At 42.7% G+C, this 24,912-nt stretch overlaps 1 protein-coding gene across 4 annotated transcripts in view; it reads right to left on the bottom strand.

Annotated features, from left to right (window-relative positions):
* Positions 1 to 24,912, bottom strand: part of FYN (FYN proto-oncogene, Src family tyrosine kinase) — a 218,936-nt gene that overhangs the window by 106,514 nt on the left and 87,510 nt on the right. For all 4 annotated transcript variants that reach the window (XM_021670485.2, XM_021670483.2, XM_021670484.2 and 1 more), the window contains one exon: positions 17,389 to 17,458. The gene's annotated coding sequence lies outside the window, so the exon portion shown is untranslated. The remainder of the gene's footprint in view (positions 1 to 17,388; positions 17,459 to 24,912) is intronic.

The following is a 24,912-nucleotide window of genomic DNA, read 5'->3' as shown; positions in this document are numbered from 1 at the left end:
AGATATTTTGTGGCTTACACTTGGTTTACTATTTTTAAGGTCAAAATTCCACCAAGTCTCAAAGCTATCTCTTTGAAGCAGATATCAACAGGATAGGTATCTGAATATAGCCTGTGTGTCTTGTCTGCTGCTTGATAGTAAAGACAAAGTTTGTTTTTGTTGGAAACCTCCCAACATTTTATTGTGAAACACTTCAAACATAGTTTTCCTAATTTTACACTGAATAACCATGTACTTACCACACAGCTTCTAACATTATTATAATGTATGTGCTTTATCACATAGCTAGGCATCTATCCATGCTACAAAAGTTTTAACTATACATTTTTTTCATGGACTTTATTTTTCTAAAGTTTAGCTTATGGGGGCAGGGCAGGGGGAAGCATGCTTTTCAAACACTTTTCAAACACTTCAAAGCATGCTTTTCAAACACTTCTTGGTGTGAATTCCTGCTTGAGCACTTACTGGCTGGGAAGCTTTGGGCAAGTGTGTAATTTTGGAGAGCTTCAGTTACCATTGTTATAAAATGTGGGTAACAATGCCTACAGGTGCTTTGCAGAGTAAATGTGATAAAGTATAGGAAGTGCCTTGCACATAGTCAATTCAATATGCAGTAGGAACACGTAACCAATTTTTAGTGCTCAGGCTATGCTATCTATAAAACAAAATTGAGTTAGTCAAAAATAATGACAACAATTATCAAGCTATAGATGAAGCAAGAATGGCAGAATGTTGATGATCACTGTTGGAGCTGGGTGAGGGTGCATCGGGTCCTTTATGCTACACTGTTTACTTTCTATACGTTTGAGATTTTCTATAATAAAATGAATAAAATGTTAAAAAAGCAAATCAGTCACTGGATTTTGTCAAGCAAAAAAAAAAAGATACTATATTTGAAACATTTAATAAGAAACTTCTGAGGAAGTAATAAGTGGTGATACTGGGGTTACTGGCGCAGGGTTGGTGGGGCCCACATCTCACTCTCACAGCTGTGGGGCCGCTTGGGGTGGGGGAAGGTAAGCCTCGGGTATTTTGTAAAAGCTTCCCAGGTGATCTCGTTCACTCCTGAGAACCCCTGTACTGACAGAAAAGTGTGAAACCACACTTTCCAGCATATTAATTGTGAGAATACGTACTTTGCATAATGCAAAGCTTGTGCCTCTAGCTAATTTGCAGGCAGATGACACAGTGTGAGAAGCCTCTGATTTAGAATAAAAACTATTTGTAACCAAACAGCCTCCCTCTGTTAAGTCAGGGGTGGGTTAACTGAGGACCTAATTAGAGTGCATTCTCCCACATCACTTATCAACTGTCTTAACTTGTAGAGCTAAGGGGTTCCTTTAGTGCTTTCAGAATCGGGTATCTGGAGAAATGTGGAGGAAAAAAAACTCATGGACAATGTTAAACAGAAGTAAAAGGAAAGACTGCTCTTTTAAAAAACAAAATGTCACCCTACTGTTCTAGTTCCTGAATTCCCTCCCTTCCCTGCTGTGGCTCATTCTCTCTTGTTCCCCTTTCCTGGCAGCTGGAGGCAAGGAGGGGGCTGCGATGGAACCACTGGGTGAGACAGTATATGTCTGGCGCCCTCTCGGTGAGCCTGAAGTGGCGTCTTTGTGGGCTGGGATCATGTGGAGGCAGCTAGAGTAGGCGGGCCAAGCTGGGCCACCACAGGGGAGCAAGGTCATTTGCTATCCTGTGGGTTTCCTGAATGAGGCCAGGAAAGAATGCTTGTAACAGAGGAGACCTGCACACAGGGCGTGTGCACACATGAGCACACACACTCTCAGAGGATTGAAAGGATTTTTATACCTATGTGTGATGGACTGAATCATGTCCCCTCAAATGCATGTGCTGAAGCCCTAACCCCCAATGTGACTGTATTTGGAGAAGGGGGCCTTAAAGGAGGTTAATGAAAGTTAAATAATCAAAAAGGTAGGGCCCTGGTCCAATAGGACTGGTGTTCTTATAGGAAAGGGAAGAGACAGCAGGGGAACAGGCAGAGAGAAAAGGCCACATGGGGACACCAGAGATGGTGGCCATCTGCAAGATAAGAAGGCAGGCTCACCAGACCCTGACCCTGCTAGCACCATGTTTTTGGACTTTCAGTCTCCAGACTGTGAGAAAAGAAGATTCTGTTGTTTAAGCCACTCAGGCCTTTCCCCTGACAGAAATGCCCACCTGAAAGAAACCTTTACCTGTTTCTCTGGCATGTGTTATCTATGAATATGTTTAAGACTTATTCAACACTTTAGTTATTTTTAAGCACCTATGATGAAAAAGAAACAGTGTTGGACATAGGGGTGAATTTTCTAGCCTGAGGGACTAGGAAGAAGTGGCATTTAAGATGAGCTGGATAAGCAGAGACTGACTGGCAATAAAATTAAAAAAGATGATCCTTGCAGAAGATTAGACTTAGACCCTAAGCGACAGCAGGAAGGCATCCCAAGAGGTTAGAAAATGAGTGTTCAAAGACCTCCAAGGGCAAAGAGATGGTTTGGCTTTGCTACAGGATTACACTGGAAGTAAAAGAGTTAGATGTGATAAAGAGGTGGGTTGGACAGACAGATCATAAAAAGCCTCAGACGCCAGGTTAAGGTGTTTAGGACTTTCTTGGGGAGTAACAGGAGCCTTGAAAAGTTTTGAAACAAGAGAATTACAAGATTGATACATGTGTAAAAAGGGAAAAGTGAAAGACTTGACACAGAGTAAGCACTTATGAGTGTCAGGCATCATGTCAGCACCGCATTTCTTCTTCCAATCCTCAAAACAGTATCATTTTAGGCATAAACAAGTTTAATCGCAGCAGGGTGGTGACTTGCCCAAGACCCCACTGGAGCTCAGATGCAAGCACGTGCCAGTAGCAAAGTTAATGCCCTGCTCATCCTGCTATTTAACCTGAAGCCCACCTCCCACACCATCATCTATTTTCCTCCCAGTCAGAATGGCTATTTTAAGAACAGGGCATGGAATGTACATTGCTTTTAGGGTTGGAAAGCAGGCAGATTAACCACAAAAATTTCCAATGCACAGGGCACCTCTAGAAATATCATTCAGCCTTCTAAACGAAGCCATATGTAAATCAGTTCTTGCTGTCTGTATTAGTCCATTCTCACACTGCTAATAAAGACATACCTGAGATTGGATAATTTATAAAGGACAGAGGTTTAATTGACTCACCGTAAAACATGGCTGGGGAGGCCTTAGGAAACTTACAATCATGGTGGAAGGGGAAGAAAGCACGTCCTTCTTCACATGATGGCAGGAAGGAGAAGTGCCGAGCAAAGAGGGAAAAGCTCTTTATAAAACCATCGGATCTCGTGAGAACTCACCCACTATCATGAGAACAGCAGCATGGGGGTAATCACCCCCATGATTCAATTACTTCCCACCGGGTCCCTCCCACAACATGTGGGGATTATGAGAACTACAGTTCAAGATGAGATTTGGGTGAGGACATAGCCAAAACGTATCAATGTCCTTTCTTATAACAACACAGTTAAAGGGTCAAGTTGGGAATTCTCTTACTATATCCTTTAGTATCAAAGTAACCAATGATCATAATTTACACATAAGCTGCAAAAATGTATAGGGGACATAGTGGTCCTGGTAAGTAGCCACCCCAACATCGACTATATTTTTAACACAATATGAACAGCTGCTCTCAAATAACCTCTGCTCCCCAAATCCAACAAGATCACCCAGTATCCAGGAAAATACAACACTATTTTCTGTTTTTGCCTTTAAATGACAAAGTAAGTCATGCTATTATCATTTGATCTTTTGATCTAGCTGCTCTTCTATAACTTCACATATATTGAAAAAATGAGAGTAAAAATTAGGTTAGAAAGAGTTAATGCCCTTAATATATAAAAATCAAAACATACCATGGCATATGCCAGCAGAACAACTCATATTGTTAAATGTGCTCTCCTTCAAGGGCAAAGATTTTGGTATTTTAGAAGCAATACTTACAAAGGTAACTATCTTGAAAATTATGTGTGTACTCTAAGATACAATTGTGGCTAAAGGTTTGTTAGAAGAGAGACAAAACTGCTGAAAGCATCACTTCTATTCAATGCACTTGCTGTGCTGTGCACCTATTGTGTGCTAGCACTGAGACCTACGCTGGGACTGGATAGATCAGGATAAGCAAACTGAATCACTTCAGTGGTTGCTAAAATCCTCTTAAAACTAACAAGGGTGTAAAAAACTTTTTCTTTTTGACGTTAGAATCAAATGCTGAGAGCCATTCCTATGAAAAATAGGCAGCATACTTTTCACTTCCTTGTCTACTCACACCTCAGGAAATCATGTGCTGTGGCTTTTCTGTGAAATTTTCTCAACACAGCCTCTCTCTTCTACCTTCCAAAGGCAGTGGGGTGTAAGTGGGAATATGTGGAAGTCTGTATTCGTGCACATGCGTGTATGTGGTTGTTCAGGATTCCTCCCTTTTTGCTCTATAGATACATTACACTTTTCACAATGCAGCATAATTGTTGGATATAGTTCTTATCCATTAAACAAACTCCTTTGAGGTATATGCTGTGTCTCAATGTATCTCTGTTTTCCCAGGCTAGGAACAAGGCCCAGCACTGTTTCTTACATGTTTATTGAGTGGATGAATGATTGTTTCAACTGTGAGCTTTGTCTTCAGGCTCCAGAGTGTTTGACAGTCAAAATATTCCTCATGGTAGTACAAGCAAAAACTTTAAAAAATGTATATGCATGTGTACAAGTAGATTTCAGGACAAGCTTATTGATGTATAATTTATATACAGTTAAGCTCACCCTAAGTATTGGTAAGTGGATACAATTGAGTAAGAGCAGGTGGTTCCTACACACTTGCCAGGGCCCTGTTCTCAGGGACTCCAAATGAATGGAGGGACAGTGGGGCCTGGGAACCTGAATTTTTAATATCTTCTCAGGTGATTCTGGTAAAAATTTGTCGAGAGTCCCTGAAGTAGATGATGCTCTTCCACTATATTTTATATTTCCTTTCCTTTTCTCATCTCCAGGCCCAACCATCACTCTCAGTCAACTATTAATACTGAGGATGAAACCAAAACATTTCTGCTCAGCACCATACTTGGAAACAAAATCTAGGTACTCAGCCACTTGGCTGGAGTCAACTATAATTTTTGGTTATTTAGCAGAAATACAGCTGCTAAATGACATTTTGAAATGAACATGAGATATCCACTTAAAGAAATAAAAAGGCTTTTATTTATTTGGGATAAAAGGATTGTGATTGGGGGCTCTAAGTGTGTATTACTATAGGGAAATGGTGGGGTAAGAGATGAAACCAAGTCATTCACAACAACATTGTTCTAATTCCAAATGTAACATCACACCTAAAGTTTTTTAAATGGTGGATTTTAGGGGGTCTGTGAATAATGAGGTTGACATCAAGTCAAAATCCGAGGAATAGAGCACTGAAGGGAATTTAAGAAAAGTCATTTGTATTACAGAAGGGCTGGCTTTGCAGTACCATCCTTCAGTTACTGTAAGATATGAAAAAAAATATGATCTTCTTTAGCCTTCACTTAACTAAGAATGTTGGAAGATGTGGGGTTGTGGCCTCTAATTAATAATATGGGACAATCTTTTCCCTATTTGAATTTCAGTTCTTACAGATCAGGGTTTGTATTTGGGTAAAGTCTATCACAACAAACTCTAGGAGTCTGTCACCATTCTTTTGTCATTTCTTCCTCTGAGATTGTGATTATTATCTAATAATTCAAGTAGTGGGGTCAGTGGTCAGATACTTGACATTTAGTGAAAACGGAATCTAACCTTTACTGATATTTCATTGTGAATGATGCTCAAAATGGGACTGATGTATTGGGAGAGTATCTGACTAGTTAGAAAAAAAAACCAGCCAGGCGCGGTGGTTGACGCCTGTAATCCCAGCACTTTGGGAGGCCGAGGTGGGTGGATCACCTGAAGTCAGGAGTTTGCGACCAGCCTGGCCAACGTGGTGAAACCCCATCTCTACTAAAAATACAAGAAATTAGTCGACCATGGTGGCACGCGCCTGTAATCCCAGCTACTCGGGAGGCTGGGGCAGGAGAATCACTTGAATCTGGGAGGTGGAGGTTGCAGTGAGTCAATATTGCATCATTGCACTCCAGCCTGGGCAACAAGAGTGAAACTCCGTCTCAAAGAAAAAAAAAAAGAAAAAAGAAACCTAACCGTTGTTAATCAAAACAGAGGTATAACTGGTATAAAAACCAGATTAATGCCTACTTGTTTTGCTGAGTCCCTGGGGGAGATTATTAGCTAGTAAATATTTTATGAATCCATTAAGATGGGACTTTAAGAAAGAATGACTTAAAAAAAAATCCTGGCTTTGAAAAATGCCAGTGAATTACTTGTAAGAGAAAGAAAATCATGGAAACTCTGCTGTGGAGAAATTTAAAAGTATGCTTTACACTATCATTTGCAGGCAGTGTATGTTGGTCTCACCAGCTGCCAGGACTGGTAGAAAACTGCTGAGCTAGCAGTTATAACCAAACCAAGCATCTCTCTGTAATTAGAGTTAGCTGGTGGGGGGGAAATGGCACAAAGAGGACAGAAATATGGGGTTTCAGACTGGGGGGAGGGCAAAAGAGCAGATCGTTTCTTTTGAGATTTAAATGAAAGAACCTAGCTGGGTGTGACCTTGGACTATGTCTTCCACACTGCTGTGCTGCCCAACACCGTAGCCAGTAGCCACACTGAGCACATTTCAAGTGGCTTGCCCAAATTGAGATATGCTGCAAATGTAAAATACACATGTAATTTCAAAGACTTGGTACAAAAAGATCTCAGTAATCTAACGTACTGACTGCATGGTAGATGATAATGTTTTGGACATATAACGGGTTAAAATATAAAATTTAATTTCACTCATTTCTTTCTACTTTCTTCTAACCTGGCTTCTAGATAGCTTTAAATTGTCCATGGTACTTAACTTTGGTTTCTGTTGGACAGTGCTGATTTAGACCTTTGCTTCTTCACTTGTTAAATGTGGCTGATGGTGGGATGTTAAATGTGGCTGAAGGTGACATGTCAGGGTAAAGCATTACAGTGGCTGCTTGTAGACTGAAAACTTTAGCTTAGGGAGTATGAGGCACAATCACAAGAGACCCAAGCTAATCAGGTCTGTCCTAGTTTGTTTTGTGTTCTTATATACCCGTGACTGGGCAATTCATAAAGATGAGAGGTTTATTTAGCTCAAGATGCTGCAGGCTGGCAAGTTCAAGTAGCTATAATGCTGGCATCTGCTCAGCTTCTGAGAAGGGCCACATGCGGGGTCAAAACATGGCAGATATGTGTGAAGAGGCCAAACTAGGAGGGGTGTCCTCACTTTAGAAGAACCCTAACCATTCCTTCGAGATCTAATCCAGTCTTGGAAGCGTGAGAACTCTCTATCATAAGAATGGCACCCAGCTGCCCATGATCCAAATACCTCCCAACACTGCCACACTGGAGATCAAATTTCGGCATGAGATTTGGTGGGAACAAACCATAGCAAGGTCTATCTGGGTCCTTCCCAATCTCTGTGTGCCTCAGGTGGTTAATGTGTGAAATGAGAGGGAGGACCAAATTCTTGCATGATGAAGTAAGTCTAGAGGAGCTCTTTACGTGCGCCATTTCCAGTCACTCCAAACTCAAGAATAATTCTGCTAAAAACAAGTAGGATGACCAACAGAGATCTGTAGCTTCTGCCAGGACCCATCTGGAGAAGCACTGCTATTTATGTTAGATCTGCTTCAGGCCCTCTCGGGGACCGAGCTGACAGAGTTCCTGTGACGTGTTAACACAGTAAAAGACACACAAAGAACAAAGAGTGCAAAATGGGAACAACAGATGTCACACCCTTCTTAAGGACTAGGAAAAACTCAAAAAAGAAAAATCCTACAGATCATGATATGCAGAGGGAGAGGTATTTACTTTCTTTTAAACTTATATATGAAATACCTACTACTGTACTGTTAACCTACCAATTAAAAAATCCAAGATTGTATAATAACACTGTGGCCTATTAAGTAATCCAGTTAAATAACACTTCCATGAAATACAACTTCCCCCCTTCAAAAAATGAAGCATCCCCCACATCAAAACAGTATCACTTCCCAAGCATATTAATTTCTGTGTAAAAGAGGATGTTAAAAACAAACATACAAATGACAGGCAATGAAATTCCATTTATAAACAAAGCCGTGGCCTACCCAAGGCTGCCTCAGATAGCAATAGTGCTGGTGCTGAAAACTGGCAACTGGGCTGATGAGTTCCACGTGTCTGAATTAGTCACTGCCATTGAAAAGTCAGGATGGTTAGCATAAAGATCCTTGTTTCTGGCCGAGCACGGCCCACTCATCTGACGTCCAGCAGCACCTGCCCTTTAGATGTGGGTAGCGTGTGCTTCTCCAGCTGCAGTCTCCTGGCTGACTCTCCTTGTTTAGGGACCTACCTAGTCCGGTAGGCACTTGTGGCCTGAGGCAAGAACTGTAGTGGGGGAGGCATGGCCAGAGGGGATGAGAGGGAATACGGAATTGTTGAAAGATCTTGGCTTTAAACCTGATAGATATGGCTTGATCTTAGCTCTCATAGAGGCTGGGTGACCTTGGGCAAGTCACTTCACTGGTCTAAGCTGTTACGAGAGAAGAAAGCGAAAAATGTTCTACATGTGAGGAGCCTGTGTGGTGAGGAGTGTGTAGTAAATGCTTTGCTAAAGTAATTCCTTCTTATCCCAAAGTCAAGAAAAAAAAATGTTTAGCCTAATCTATATTATCACAGCAAAATCCAGGTGACCACCAAGGAAATGGCTAGAAAATTATCACTGTAAAAATCTGAAGGCCTGGGTCATACACTACAAATAATTCAGGAAGAGAAAGGAAAGAGTAAAAAATATCAGACGATATCCCAAAGTAATAACTGAATCAGGTGAGGATTATCGATGGTTACTCAAGCCATTGGATGAAAGGAAAGCTGAAGCAGGATGTTCACTAATGACCCATGTAACAGCCTACTGACGATTTATTAACTCAAGGTGCACCTTGACAGTGGTTAGGTCTATAACCATCTTACCTAAGAGATGAAACCTAGCACTGAGGATGGTGGAATAAGGTGACATCTTCTGCCCTCTGATGTGATGCAGTATCAGGTGCGTTACATCACTTACAAAGTATTCTTGCCAAAAGATGTTTAACCTCCACTTAGTAACAAGTCTCTAGATCTAACAAATATTAGGAAGAGAAGAGCAAGTTGAACAATGCTGTGAAGAAGCAGACGAGCCCAGAGTATAAGACACTCTATAGCACAATAAACTCTTCAAAAAGTCATTTTTCAAAAGTTATATGATGAATGAAAGAAAAGTTATCAACCAAATTCATCAAGCGTATTTGATCAGTTACTAGATTTTGGGGTGGGGGTGGGGAGAGGTAAGTCATAAAATATTGTTTGGACTATATTGTTGAAATTTGAATATAAATTGAATATTACATAATATAAAATTATTATTAAATTTTTAAGATGTGGAAATAGTATTACAGTATGGTTATATAAAAGAATGTCCTTATTCCTAGGAGACAGGTGGTGTAATATTTAGAGGTGAAGTGTCAAGATGTTTGCCAATTTTAAATGGTTCAGCAAAATTTGACATAATATGTATAATTTATATATATAATGAGAAGAGGGAATAAAGCAAATGTTGCAAATGTAGAACAAATGGTGAATTTAGGTAAAGGACATAAAGTGTTTGTTTTACAATTCTCCCAGGCAGCAAGTTTAAAATTTTCCAAAATAAAAAGTTGGGAAAGAAAGTGGGAGAGAGGGAGAGGAAGAGGGAGAGGGAGAGAAATACAAAACAGGAAAGGAAAAAAAGGTGAGATAATATCACTACTCCTTCTCTCCCTCTTTCAGAATCCCTTCAACATCTACATTCAGGTCAGTTTCCCTGGGTGTCTTTTCATTCCATATGGTTTTATTTTTACCAATTTAATAAATTTCATTGTGTGCTCATCAAACTGATACAGCCATTGTCTCAGCTCCCTTGCTGGCTGACATCAAAACTAAAGTTTAAACAAACCTCCAACAGCTCCTGTAAGGGTTCACCAGGTAGGTATGAAGTCTAAGATAACAAATCAAAAACTTCTGAAATCAATACCTAATTTGCTATCAGGATGGTTTTTAAGCCAGGTGGATGTGAAGCTGTGGTTAGAGCATCCTACTGGGCTCTCATCTTTTCCAAAGACAGTACTCTCTCTCACACCTGCACTGGACACTGATGGAGACAGGACAGGTACAATACAACATGCTGGCCAGCCAGGCCACTGGGGTTTTAGAGAGTCTATTTCCACATGAAGTGTGCTATGCCTGAGTTCTGGTGCCTGGGGCAGCAATCGCATGACCTGCAGAATAGCCACTCTGAATTCAACTTTCAGGGAGTGAGCGCTCCCAAGAAGTGGAAACTAATTCTGTGATGCCTTTAACACAGAGAGGGCTATAAAGGATCTGGATTCAGATAGTGCAGGTGTGCATCTGGCTCGACTGCATTCTAGTACAACCTCAGAGCAGTGTTTCTCAATAGGGGTGCTGTGAACACTGTGCTAGGGACAGCTCTTCACTGGGCAGGACTGTTCCAGGCACTGCAGGACATTTACCATCCCTGCCCCACTTTCGCTTGCATCATGTGCCAATGGTACCTCCCAGTCTTTGTGAGGACAACAAACCTCTCCCCATCCCCCCCACACATTCCCAAATGCCTCCTGCCTTAGACATCAGCTAAATTCTCTGAGCCTCCAATTGGTGATAACATTGATTGCCCTGCCTAGGAAGTGGTTTGGGAAGATCAAATGTACTGCAGCTCCTTTTTTTTTTTTGAGATGGAGTCTGGCTCTGTCACCCAGGCTGGAGTGCAGTGGCGTGATCTCAGCTCACTGCAACCTTCACCTCCCAGGTTCAAGTGATTCTCCTGCCTCAGCCTCCTGAGTAGTTGGGATTATAGGCATGTGCTACCATACCCGGCTAATTTTTGTATTTTTAGTAGAGATGGGGTTTCATCATATTGGCCAGGCTGGTCTCCAACTCCTGACCTCAAGTGATCTGCCCACCTCAGCTTCCCAAAGTGCTGGGATTACAGGCATGTGCCACTGTGCCCAGCTAGCTCTTTACAAATCTAAACGAGCTATACAAATGATAACCTAATATGCATCTGCACATGCAGCTTGCCATCAGAGGCAGGGCTGTGGGGTGGGACCAACCACCTGGATCCCAGGTGGGAGCTAATACAGTCTTATCTCTCTAGTCATGCACTAGAATATGTGACAGCTACTTGTTCTGAAAATGTTTCCCCTTAATAAGTGGGAAATTTTGGTTTTTAAGTGTTGCTATAGATAAAAACTACAGCACAGTGTGAATTTTAGAGTGAAAGCAGATGGCAAATACTTGGGCGATTGTAGCAGAGGAGCAGGATGGCCTCCCGCAAAGCAGCTTCAAGGAATCTGGTTTAGAATGTTGCCAAAACTAACCTGGAATGAAAATGATACTCCTCTTAGTGAGCAAGTGATACAATGATTGTGGAAATTACTTTAGGAATCAAGATTACACAGTAACACAGAAGAGACACCCTACCCTCCTAGGCACAGGGCTGATTTTCAAAATGATGTGCTTTAGGGATCTGTACTTTAAATCTGTGAGTGATGCTTACGGAAGGGAATCAGTCTTAGAGGTTGCACCAGACTGCTGCATGCGATGTCAGATGGAACTGTAAGCCCTGAAAAAAAAGCTGAGAATGGTGACTGGAACAGGGATTCTCACAATTTAAGGTGCATAAGCACCACCTGGAGAGGCTGTTAAGCCACATACCCACCACAGGGATTCCGTGTCATTCTACCAGTCTGGGGTGGGCCAGGATCTGTACATTTAATGAGCTCTTAGGCCGATTCTGAGGCAGGGGCCCAGACGCTGCTTGGGGAGACTCACAGACACCTCTCCAGAGGGCTCTCTGGTGGGAGCCTCTGCCTTTAACTCTCCCCATGGGATATTCTTGCTCTCATGTCATGGCCTTCATGACTCAGAATTTAGGTAAAAGCATTTCTCCAGCCCCTAAGTCTGGTTGGGTTTTGGGTTACAAAATTGTCTGTTTTCACTCTTTATCTTGGGTCCTCCTCCCTTGTACACACATTGTGTAAATAAGAAGCTAATTTTATTTTGCTGACCGACAGAAAGTTCTGACCTCTCCTCGAAGGCCAGAAGTCTCAGATATTAACAGAGAAGTGAAGGAGGCACCAAAAGGCTGGGATTGAGGAGGAAGAGCAGGTGAAAAACAGAGTCCTTTTTTTTCTTTTAAGATGAAATCTTGCTCTGTCACCAAGCTGGAGTGCAGTGGTGTGATCTCGGCTCACTGCAACCTCCACAAGCGATTCCCCTGACTCAGCCTCCCAAGTAGCTGGGACTACAGGCGCATACCACCACATCTGGCTAATTTGTTGTATTTTAGTAGAGAAAGGGTTTCACCATGTTGGCCAGAATGGTCTTCATCTCCTGACCTCATGATCCACCTGCCTCGGCCTCCCAAAGTGCGGGGATTACAGGTGTGAGCCGCCGCACCCAGCCAGCAGTCTTAAAGAACAAAAGTAAAAACAGATAGATACCTACCCTGGGTCATAAGCCATCAGCAAAGGCATGGAAATGGCCCCTGAGAATCACCTGGGGGGGTTGGAGTGGCCCCTGAGGATCACCTGGGGGTTGGAGTGGAGCAGGGGCATTGCTGGCTGGGAAACACAGGGTTGCAAATAGATAGTTTTCCCACAGATACTTCCATAAAAAGATCTAGTTCCAACATGGTGTTTCTATCACTTCCCTCAACTCTGCTTATTAGTCAGTGTTCCTGAATGCCTCCAAATCCCATTCATCTTAAAAACAGTAGACTGATAAAGTCTCTGTATCTCTGGACTTGGCCATCTGAAATGAAATCTTTTATCTTCACCTTTTCTGGCTTTCCAGAATACATTTTCATAGCACTCTTGCAAAAGGAAAGACTATCAGAAAAAGAAAAATGATGGGTAGTAAAGTTGAAAGAATATCATACCACAGCTTTTGGTAAGAAAATATTTATGTCCACAAGCACACACCACACCCTTGCTGGGAATATATTACTGGCCTAGAAGCCGAGTGAGTGCATCCCAAAATATACTTCACAAAAAGCACCATTACCCTCCCAAAATAGGCCCTATAATTAGGTAAAGTCTTTTGCAGTGGGTTGTCCTATATCATAAATTGACATGTGTTGCTTTAATCTCCCTGCTTCAGCAAATGTAGCCATATTGGGCTAAAAAAGCTCTCAGCGACTCACATTTAAACCAGATTGTGGTGTCACTAGCAAACTGATGCAAATAAACAGCCCTGTGTACCAAAATACTCAATCTCAATCATCTGTAATGAGATCTCTCTCCTCCCTAAGCACATTTTCATCACACCAGAACCGCCTTGATTCAAAAGGAAGGAATAGCCCAGATTGAAATACCGTTTAATCTTAGAGGTCATCTAATGACTAACACATCTGAAGAAGCTGGAGTTGAAATTCAAAATACAAGACAATCTCTTTTGTGTAAATGCTGGGATCATGTTGTGTGAGTCTTGTTTTTATCTTTAGTTGACTGTCATTCCGTATAAGTCGTCAGAGGCCCATCTGTCTGTCTGAATTGATTTAGGTCATTTTTTGCTTGGAGTCAGGGGTAATAGAAGAGATAACCTCCTAGTAGCCCTTCCACTCAGATATTTTCTGAACGAATGTCTTTGTGTTTTTTTAGTGGTATATTTACATATAATCAAATGTTAAGATATTTCAATTTTTAAACCTTCAAGACAATAAGTACTTTAAACAGTTACACTTTAAAAACTACTTATAATCTCAGTTTTGTCAGCTTGGCATTGCTGAGATTTCGGGCCCGCTTGTCCTGCATGTGTGCCCGAGTGTGCGTTGCTGATTTATGATATGTATTTTAAGACATTTATCAGCATCCCTGGCTTCCACCCACTAGATGCCACTAGCACACACCCTCCTCCCTCCCCTAGTTGTGACAACCAAAAATGGCTTCAGATATTACCAAACGTCCTCTGAGAGGGCAAAACTGACCCCAATTGGGAACCACTGCTCTCTCTATATGTATTTATGTGTTTATATATCTCTCCTTGGCATGGCCAGACAAAAGAAACCTAGGCTTTTCAAGGCACTCACCAGTTTTAGTTAGTTTTTTTGTTTGTTTGTTTGTTTTTTTGAGTTGGAGTTTTGCCCTTGTTGCCCAGGCTGGAGTGCAATGGTGTGATCTTGGCCCACAGCAACCTGCAACCTCCGCCTCCCGGGTTCAAGCAGTTCTTCTGCCTCAGCCTCCGGAGTAGCTGAGATCTGCAATCTCATGCGCCACCACGCCCAGCTAATTTTGTATTTTTAGTAGAGATGGGGTTTCTCCACGTTGGTCAGGCTGGTCTCAAACTCCTGACCTCAGGTGATCCGCCCGCCTCCGCCTTCCAAAGTGCTGGGTTACAGGCGTAAGCCACCGTGCCTGGCCTGTTTTAAGAATTTCAAACTTCCTATGACTTGTAATGAAGAATCGGAATCTGTGACATAGTACTGCCTCTGAAGATTTATCAACAGCACCATGCTGTCTCAGACTGAGGGTGCCAGGACCTGCCTTCATTTCAGACAAGGTCTGTAAGAGGATGTGCTGTGCCTGGGCTCTTTCTTGCGCTGCCACTCTCCCTACTTTTAGGAACTCCTTTCTTAGAAGACTGCACTAAAGAAATCTTTTATGGTCCATTAACAGACACTCCATACTGATTGTGAAGTAGGAGGATTGGGTGTCTGTTAACAGCATCCACAGAAGCAATGCACCCTCTGTGCTCCTCCTGGGCCAGACCTTTGGGGCAGAGTGGCTAGTGCTAGCCGAGGTGCACAGGAGAGGTGTGGGGAAGCAGAGGCCTCCTCATGGAGCTCTGCCAGATGGGGAGAGGTGTGAAAACAGCATCAGAGGACAAAGAGGCCAGGCATGGGAAATGGTAAGTTCACCCAGAGAAGAGAAGATGAATGAGGAAGGACAGTGTCTTCAAATATTTGGTGGGCTGGAGTGTTAGAAAGTGAGTGGACTTACTTCGTAGGTGACTAAAAGCAGTAGGTAATTCAATAAATACCACATTTATGCCTTCTATGTACCAGGCACTACCCAGGCACGAAGACTCTAGGATGGAAGAAGACTAAGTCCTTGTCCTATGGAGCACATATACTGTATTAATAGTTCAATGTAAGAACTGGATTGCTTTTCTTTCTCCCTCCTCCCTCTCTCCTTTGCATTCCTCACTTTCTTTTAAACAAGGTGGGCTAATTGTTCAATTTTTAAATGCTTGTTTTTTTGCATTTGAAAAATTCAGGTTTAATTAACATTCAAGAGAACTCATCCTTTCTAGTGTACAGTTTTGTGAGTTTTCACCGAAGCATACAACTGCATAAATACCACCACAATTAAGATACAGAACAATTGTATCCCCCCACTCCCCAAGGGTTTCCCTGTAGGCCCTAATTGTCCTTTTAATTGAATCAAGGTATCTTACACAACAGCAAGCTCCTCATCTCTGGAAGAATTTGAATTCCCTTGTCAGGGATTTGGTAGAAGACATTTTTTTGGCTAGCAGGGGATTGGGCCAGATAACCCTTGAAGCCATGCCCCTCTCTTTGATTCCAGGAAATGGGAGCAAGGTCATCTATAGACATCTGATCTTAAATACTGGTCCATCTGTGATGCCACGGCTTCGTCTCCCCTACCACGGGTAAAGGCCCCACCCAAAAGCCAAATTCTTTTAGTCAAAGCTCAAAAATTTCAGCCCAGTAATTGGATCCCTGTGAAGGCTACATAATAAGCATTGACAAAAGCATAAAATCAAAAGAAAGGTTTGGAAATGAAAGCGTAAACATGGCAATTGAGATCCAACCAAAGGTATCATCTACCCCCACCCTTCTTTTCTCACAAATGTGATCCAAAATGACATTAACTCCAAAAATGAACAGAGCTCAAACAAGGTGACCTCTAGTTGTGAAGGTGGCAGGAAGGGAATTAGCCAAGCTTTTCTAAGAATGGGTCACCAGGGCTGGAAAAGATGATAAATATTGCAGGGGTTCCCACAGGTTCTTATGAAGTGAATGTTGGAGGGGGGGCTGTGGTGAGTAGCTGGGATGCCCTAGTAACATCAAATGCATGTAGCCGGCCCATCTCCAGTAGCCCTCCTGCTGGAAGACAAATACGCCTCTTAGTAGCTTGACTTCAGTGGGAAATGCCCAGTTTTCAAACAAGGCTGCTCTGTTCCCAAGAATGACTGGCTTTGTTGAGCACTTACTATGCTCCAGCACTGCCTACTTCATTTTATTCTCACAACAACCCTATGAGGTAGGTAACATGATAAGCCTCATTTTACAGAAGAAGAAACAGGCTCAGAGGGGTTATCTAACAGCCAGAAGGTACAGAACTTACTTTTTTTTTTTTTTTTTTTTTAGACGGAGTTTCGCTCTTGTTACCCAGGCTGGAGTGCAATGGCGCGATCTCGGCTCACTGCAACCTCAGCCTCCTGGGTTCAGGCAATTCTCCTGCCTCAGCCTCCTGAGTAGCTGGGACTACAGGCACGCACCACTGTGCCCAGCTAATTTTTTGTATTTTTAGTAGACATGGGGTTTCACCATGTTGACCAGGATGGTCTCGATCTCCTGACCTCGTGATCCACCCGCCTCGGCCTCCCAAAGTGCTGAGATTACAGGTATGAGCCACCGCGCCCGGCCCACAGAACTTACATTTTAACCCAGGTCTCCTGATCCCAGAGACTGTCCTCTTTACCTGCCAGCAAGGTCTGGGTGATTGCTGAATTGAATGGTCTTGGTCTCTCAAGACTACTGTTATGCTGGTCTGTGGGCTGGCTCTCAGGCAAGCTGGACTCATAGCTTCCTTTAATTTCCCATTTCCTAGGCTGCCTGCTTCTCTTTCTTTTAATATATGGGTCACAAGGATCTCTCTGCTTTGGAGACTTTATTCTTTTGGTCTGCAAGTTTATTAACTCTTATGTTACATGGCTGACTTAGCACATAAACTGTCAAGGGTGTTCTTTAACCCGCATCCAGAAACTTTCCTAAATCTAGACTTACTACGTTTTAGAAAACTCCATATTGCTTAATACGGTCAGCAATAACAAGATAAAGTGTCATACTGTCAGGAAACATCAATTCAATGTCACATTTAATTACAAAATTCCATTCTGCCTGAGTTCAGTGCAGAAGTAAAAGACGCACAGAACCAGGCAATAGCTTCCCTTCCCGAGCACCATTTTACAACAAGAGGCATCTGAAGTCAATGTAGCAACGCTTACCAAAATTTCCGCCAATGATCACAAACTTTATATACACCACATGTCTTCTAAAACAGCGGCAGGACTGGTCCTGAAAAACAATACCAAAACAAAAGAAAAACCACATCATTAAACAGGAATAATTGAACACATATTATGTTTCTCTTGTGTAAACTGCAGCCTCTTCCTCTGTTTTGGTCACCCATCAATGTACTGAATTTCACCTATAGGCTTCCTCTGTTTTTCCCAGGAAGATGAAACCAATTTACAAATTATCTCAGCACTCACTAATAAAAAATTTAAAAACTGGACAATGAAATATACCAGAAATTATGCTTATAAATATTTGAATGTTTAGCCCTTTGAAACACTTGAAGACAAGAGAACAATGGAAAAATATCTACAGTTGAACTCATAGCAGATTCCCCCAAACCAATTCCACTTTCCTTTTTTTCCCAGTAATATCCTCCCTTCTTGCCTGCTAGCTGTGAGACCCTAGGCAGTTTTCCTAACCTTTCTTTTCTAGGCTTTATTTTATTATGTGTAAAACAGAGACGATTGTACTGACCTCATAGGGTTGCTAGGAGGATTATATGGTATCAATGAAATAACATATATACATGACATGGAAGGGCTTATAACAGCCTCTGGCACGCAGTAAACCTGAGCTGTGATCATCATTCTCCCAGTCCCTCAGGTCTGTAAACTGACACAGCCTTCCTCACCTCTACTGCAAACCTTGGCTCAGCCCTGCCCCATAGGAGTCCCACAGTGGTGCTGGGAACACACTGCTTCCCCTTATTCTTGTTACACTCTATCTGGTCAGCACCATGCCTAGCATACACTGGTCTCCTGGCCTCCAGTTTCTTCCCTTCCCATCCAGCTCTCATGGCTGCACAAGGCATCCTTTCCAAATACAACCTATACAGCCGGTCCTTCCTCAGCAGATGCATCTTCCACCACCTCCTACTACTTGCGAATTTACCATCGAGTCATGTTAGCCTGGCACTCATGCTCACACCAGCTTTTCCACATTATCCTATTAAATGCTGCAGTACCCAGTGGCCTGTCCTGCCTCTGAGCCTTTAGGCAGGCCATCCCTTCTCTGGCAGGAGGCCTGGCCATTGTCAAAGGCAGGGGCTCTTTACCTTTTGTGCTATGGCAGTCTAAAGACATCTTCCTCAGAATGATGTTTACAAATGCTTCAAGCTAACACAAAATGCACAGGAGTCAAAAACAGTATATTGTTATACAGTTATCAAAATATTTGACAGAATTGTTGAGTGTCTTTCAATACTTAAATAATTTCCAACAAGTCTAATAACCACTGTAATTTTGAAGTACTATTAGGCATAAATGATACTTCAGAATATCTATAACTACATTATAAAAATATTCATTATTTCTACTAAGGACAAATAGCTAATGCTACTTTCATAATATTAGGAAATGTGTGATTTGAGATAAGGGTTAGAGACAATGATGAGATCACGTTTTTCCCCATCTAACTTCATTGGCCTCCTGAATTACATGCATGGACCCAGCTTTCAGACCCAGCTTCACTCTCATTGCCTTTTCTTTTCTTCTTCTTCTTCTTCTTTTTTTTTTTGTGACAAAGTTTCACTCTTGTTGCCCAGACTGGAGTGCAATGGTGTGATCTAGGCTCACCACAACCTCCACCTCCCGAGTTCAAGTGATTCTCCTGTCTCAGCCTCCTGAGTAGCTGGGATTACAGGAATGCGCCACCATGCCCAGCTACTTTTGTATTTTCAGTAGATATAGGATTTTTTCCATGTTGGTCAGGCTGGTCTCAAACTCCCAACCTCAGTGATCCACCCACCTCAGCCTCCCAAAGTGCTGGGATTACAGGTGTGAGCCACTGCACCTGGCTTCTCATTGCCTTTTCTATCTTGATTTTCCCAACTCAGTATTATCTTATGCCTCTTTATTTTTCTTTTTAAAAATATTTTATTTGATATGGGTACTTTAAATAAATATACTACTGTTAAAGTCAGGCTTTTAAGTTGTCAGGGAAGGTCCTATCTTTTTCCCCAATTTAAAATTCCTTCCACGGCTAATAACACCTTGCCTTATCGCAGGCAAAGCAGGGAGGCACTCATCAGGGCTGTTAAGAGTCCATCCATGGGTAATGGTGCAATCTGCTTGTCCTACATGAGCTCAGGTAATCGTTAATATTATCTCATCGCTCCTTGGCAGCCTATAAGGTCCTAGATGGGACACCTAAGCAATCTATATTTAGACTACAAATTACTGAAGTTAGGCAACACAATGTTGTCTGGTTTAACACTTCTCTTTTGAGAGTGAGTGATTAGTTCATGCTGTTGACTGACAATCTCCTGGGAACAGACTAGCTGTTCAATCATTCTGTCAATATACAGGGCACCTGTGTGACACAAGCACAATGCCTGCCTTCCTGGAGCTTCAAATCTAGCAGCTTTCCCCAGCTAGCCCAGAGTAGCAGATAATCTCTCAACCTTTCAGGTCCTTTGAATAGACAAGACACAACTGGTGATTTCCTAAGCATGGGCACTTTGGTGACTCACGCTGGTGAGGCCAGGTACAGTTGCTCTGCCATCTACGAGAGACCACAATCAAGCTCCAGCTTCCCATAGTCCATAGATGTGAGCCCGTGGTTCTGAGGCAGTTGGGTCAAATAAACTCAGCAGTGAAATTCTACGTCCCCTCCTGGGTGATGTTGTCTTTGCACATGAGGTCCAGGACAGCAACTACCACAATGACTATCTCAGGAAGGTCTACTCAGCACCTGGCCACATACTTCATGCTGAGTTCACTGAGCCTGTGATTGCACAGCCTCAGGGTGGACACTGGTCCTTCCATCTTATCAGCCTTTTTCCTAAACAGCTGCAGCTCAGGAATCCTGTGTATCTTTTGTCAAGCACAACAAAATAACAGAACAGTTCTTCCTTTTCAAATGAATAAAGCATAATGACTTTCTCCACTGAAAACCACTTATAAGGGCATTGTGACCACTTGCTTTGGCAGAAATTCACCATTGGCAGCATTTTTCACTCCCAATATCATGACAAGTGACTCTTAGGACAAGTAGGAGTGTATTCTCCCTCCCCAATAACCATGACTGATGAGTTTTCCACTCACAGAACAAAGGCTGGACTTGGCACCCTCTTTTTATACTTAAGGCTATTTCAATCCATTTCATTTGAATTTGTTCTTTTTGAGACACATCTTTTTGAATTTGTTCTTTTTGAGATATATGGTATTCATTACTAATAAAAATAGCTGAATCATAACAAAACAGGTGGCATGACTGTTTTATCTTTTGTTTCCAGAACTGCAATGCCTGCATCACCATAAATGAATGAAATTTTTATGGGTGCTCCCACATAACAATTCTACTTTTAATATATACTACAGAGTATTGTATGGCTCCCAGTTTAAAGTTAAAATGCAAATTACACACTGAAAACAAGCATCTCTAATATAGTTCTCATCTGCATGTGGTCATTCCCTCTTTCTTCTTCCTAACAGAGCCCCCGTATTTCTTTACCCACAGTGTCCATGAGCACATGGCAACACCTTCAGCTGGGAGTAGGGGTGGGACAGTCAAGGTTTTGCAGCGTGCTAACCTGCAACATTCACATCACCTGGGAGCTTGTTAGAGCTGTCAGCTGAGGCCTCACCCAAGCCAATTGAATCAGAATTGATTTTGCAAGATTCCCCAGGTGATCTGCGTGCATGCTGCAATTTGAGAAGCACTGATCCAAGAGATACCCATTCCTACTGCCAGTCATTGGTTTAAGTATAAGCATGTGGCCCAGCATTGATCCAAGAGATACCCATTCCTATTGCCAGTGATTGGTTTAAGTATAAGCATGTGGCCCAATTTAAGCCAATGAGATGTGAAGAAAGTTTTTCTGGAAGCTTCTACTCTTTTGGGAGACACTTCCTCCTTCTGAAAGTAGTATGGAATGTGATGCCTAGAACTTCCACAGCTATGTTGCTCCAGTATAAGGATAAAGTTGGCCCACAGACAGAACAAACACAGGGAAGTAGAGTGTAGGTTATTGCATTAGGTTGGCCTTGAAGTCTGTGGCATCTCTGGATTTCCAATATATGTCGTATTGTTTAGGACTTCTTGACTTGGGTTTTCAATTACCTGCAGCTGCAAAACATCCTGACTAATCAGTCTCCAACAAAGTATTATAAAAACAGAATGCCAAGGCACCGGGCTCAGTCACACATGGGACAAGGCAGTACATCCAGAGATCAAAAGCCACAGTTCAGAGACTCATTTTGCTCAGGGAACTGACCCAATAGTACTTCCAGTCCTGATAACCATGGTACATTTGCACATTTCCAAAAGCTTTCTAAATCAGCCAGTCTAAATGATCAACTGGAGGAAATGCTGAACATTTTCCAAATTATTCTAACCAGGATGGTCAACAGTTGCCTTCCCCAGAAGCCACACTGATATGTCATTTCCTGCAAAGACAATGGGAGACTAATTGCTCGGCTTTAGACTCTAACAGGGAAGACAACCTGTGACATGTAATTACTGAAGGGTAAAAAAGGAAAAGCTTGAGGCTCTCTGAATCTGTTTCTGGATCTGCTCCAATTACTTGGGGAAAAGGGAAAAAAGAAAAGAGCCAGCTGGTCTGGGAAAAGATTTGAGGGGCTGGCAGCTCACTTAGGCAGCCACTCATACAATTTTATACATATCATTGGTACTTACTGAAAATCTTTCTGAGGAAACCAAAGAGACCAGCTATTACACAGTATCATACGTGGCTGTGGTCTAATCCTGCTTCACGCCTAGAAGTGATATAGTCAAGGAGAAACGGATGTCTGAATGGACATTATCTCTTTGGTGTATCCTAACTTCTTAGCCACAAGAGCATATTTCTGGAGTTAGGTTTGTTTTATTGACTTGATGAAGAACGCGCTTTCTATCAAGGAGTGGAACATTGATTGGTTCTCCACAGGATGTTCCCAGGTTCTATCTCCTCAGAACTCATTCTCTCTCAATACTGTTTTGCTATCTCTTTCCTGGTACATACACTTCCACTGTCCCAACTATCATCCCATGGGGTAAGTTTCACACTACATCTCTAGATCTGTCCCCCATGTTCCCAGTTCCTCTGCTAACCCCCTATACAGACAGTGCCTTAAGGACACACATTTTGTTTTGGTTACTGTGATTTTCCCAATGCTTAGCACAGTGGCTGGCACTGAGTATGGAATGTTTGTTGAATGAATAAATGAAAGGCTTCACTCAGACTCGAAGAAGCTCTTGCCATCACCACCTCTCGCTGACTGTGGCCTCTCTTTTCCCCTGCTCCCAACAGACACAAACTCTGGTTACAGCACTTCTCATGTTGCTCCTAGACTGTCTCAGCTGGGAAAGATTTAGCAGCCCAGGCCTATGCTTTACAGATGAGAAAATGGGTCCACTGAGGCCAAGAGACTTGCCCAAGGTCTTATGATTAATGGGTGGCAAAGACAGGATTTTAACTCAAGACCTAGCACGCCTGCTACCAGGCAAATGACCAGTTCAAAAACCTTCAATGGTCTTTCAGTATAACCTCGTCTACAGGGCCTGGTATGTAATAGGCATTTAATAATATTTGTTGAGTGACTGATTGAATAAATTAATGAGTCTCATGCATATTCCAATGGGTTTTAGTTTTTCTTAAAGTGGAACCCTCCTCAAAAGACAGACAATATCCTGTATACAAAATGAAGATGAGAGGAGCTGCTCTCTCCTCTAAAATTGCGGGAGCAGCTGGCACACTGGATCTCTTCCCCTGAAGTAGTTAAACCAGCTCCCAGGCAACTCAGGGCTTGGTGACACTGCTAGAAAGACCAATGACTTCCACAAACTTTTCAGCTTTGCAATCAAAGCCATCCACCATCATTCCAAATCCACCTGGTCGGTAGTATCATTCATTTCTTCCTCCTCCCTCATGCCTTCCCTTCTCAGAGCACTTGCTGTTCTCAACAATGTCCCTCCTCTGAGCCTTCACCTGTCCTATTTCTTCTCTCTTATTGTGCCCTCATCTCCACTTGCAAGAATACAGAACCAACCTGTCCCTCAAGCCAACTCTAGTATAAATCTCTCCCTGAAGTTCTTGCCCAGTTTGCTCCACGAGAACTAGTGTTACTCTATATTATTCTCTACAGCACAACTTTTCACACCATCTGCTGCACGGAAAATAGCCAGCTCCTTGAGGGCAAGAACCCAGGCTAAATGTGTCTTCGAACCACCGGCACCGTGTCTGACCCAATCCCTTGCACAGAGGAGATAGTTCCAGTCATTCTGTTGCATTTAAAGGACTTCAACCTTTTTCGTTCACTTCTGTGACCAAATTACATATGTTTTGTAATTGAGATTCCAATTCTTTCTCTGGTGTGTGTAGATTGATGATACAGCTAACACACACTTGCAGAGCCCACTTGCTAAGTAACTGCTGTGTGAGTCTTTGTTGAGTCTCAGTTTCAAAAGCAAAGAATGGGGGTGAGCGGGGACAGGGAGCATGAACTCCCCCTCCCCTCCACAGCTCTCTGTGCCTATGGCTCTCCTGCGCAACATGAGGTACAAGCTGGGAAGCTTGTGCACAAAAATAACTGTCAATTTAAAATACAGTTTAGTCCTGCAACCTGCCATGTTACAATATTCTCTGCAAGCCCAAACTTGATTGTCTGAAAAATTAAAGAGTTCCAAATGGTGAAACCATTAAACAAGGAAGCACACAAACAAAGCCCAATTGCCAGGGAGGAGGATGGGAACTAGAAAATACAGGGTTCCCTAGGAAACTGAGCTTACTTTTTGACTGACTGTGGTCTTCCCTTTCACTGGATACAGGGGGTGGGAGGGAGGTGGGAGGGGTGCTCTGAGAAGGCAACGCTGACCCATCTGCTTCCCCTGCCTGCAGGGGGGCCAGAGTCCTTCTGGTTACACTCCAATAAGATGGGCAGACCCAAGCAAGGTTGTGGTTGTTGTTTTATTATTTGCTGGAGTGGGAGTAAACAGCAGAGAGAGAAGAGGAGGAGAAGGAGAGATGAATAGAGAAAGAGATGAGCATGGAAGGTGCTCAGCCAGCAGAAAGGAATTATCCTGACCACAGAATGAGCGGGGGCAGGAAGGTCAAACTACAAAAAGCTGGCTGCTCTCTTCTCATCGGCTACTGCCAGGACAAGAGGGAATCAGAGGCTCACTGTTGAGCAAGGCACCAATACAAGCTCATGCTCAGCTGCCCTAGAGGCCAGGTGCAGGGGTCCCAGCATCCATGGCTCTCAAGCTGGACTAGAGAGATAAAGATTTGGGGCTCACTGGCACACATGGATATGCAGAGTCATGCAAATAGATGGCTGGATGGGTTGGGGCGGGGCTTTAGTTCCCCCTCTCCAATCCCCATCAACCCCCAGGCAATAGTAGTAGTAGCAGCAGTAGTACTAATATCATTTTATATTATTATTATTACTTTTTTTTTTTAGATGGAGTCTTGCTCTTTCACCCAGGCTGGAGCACAATGGCACGATCTAGGC

This window comes from Aotus nancymaae, unplaced genomic scaffold (assembly GCF_030222135.1).
Source record: "Aotus nancymaae isolate 86718 unplaced genomic scaffold, 86718_ANA_hifiasm-v0.15.2.pri h1tg000040l, whole genome shotgun sequence".
NCBI classification, from domain to species: domain Eukaryota; kingdom Metazoa; phylum Chordata; class Mammalia; order Primates; family Aotidae; genus Aotus; species Aotus nancymaae.
This window is presented reverse-complemented; position numbering and strand designations above follow the sequence as displayed.